This window comes from Colobus angolensis, unplaced genomic scaffold (genome assembly GCF_000951035.1).
Source record: "Colobus angolensis palliatus isolate OR3802 unplaced genomic scaffold, Cang.pa_1.0 Scaffold519, whole genome shotgun sequence".
Classification (NCBI taxonomy): Eukaryota; Metazoa; Chordata; class Mammalia; order Primates; family Cercopithecidae; genus Colobus; species Colobus angolensis.
The window spans coordinates 11,467-12,152 of NW_012118699.1; positions in this window are offsets into that span (position 1 = coordinate 11,467).

A 686-nucleotide genomic window follows, 5' to 3' on the forward strand; every position below is an offset into this window, starting at 1 on the left:
TCCTCTGAAGGTGTCTTTGTATACATCAATTTCTGAATCCGTGTTGTAAGTATTTTGGAACACCGACACAAGAACACATTTTAAGTCTACTTTTATCTCTATTTTTTAAAAATGCCAAAAAGTATCTTATTTTGTTCATGTTCCATTTTGAATTCCCACCATCAATGCATGACTGTTCTTGGTTTTCCTCATTCAAACCGCCATTTACCATTAAGTGTATTGTGTGTTTTAAACCTTCTAATAGGGGAGTAATGTTATCTAATTTTTATTTAAATGCACAGGTCCCTAAAAAAATTCATATTTAACAATTTTTGTATAATTTTTGGTGAGATGCCTCTCATGATATTTGATTCATTTTTAACTGCATTTTTTATGAGTTGTACGTATACTTGCATATTGATTACAAAAGTCATTTAACAAACTAAGATAATTCATTTAACAAATATGCGACTTGGAGTTTTTTCCTCCATGTCTCCTGTTGTCTTTTACTCCCTTATCCCTGTGTATTGCCGAAAAATGTGTGTGTCTGTGTGTGTGCGTGTGCGTGTGTGTGTGTGTGTGTACAAATTTAGATTAAAAACATGTAAATTCTTATTCATCTAAAGATCATGTCTTTGGCATTATATCCAAAATCTCATTATAAAATACACTAATAGTGATTATTTTTTCCATGTCTCTAATCTCAG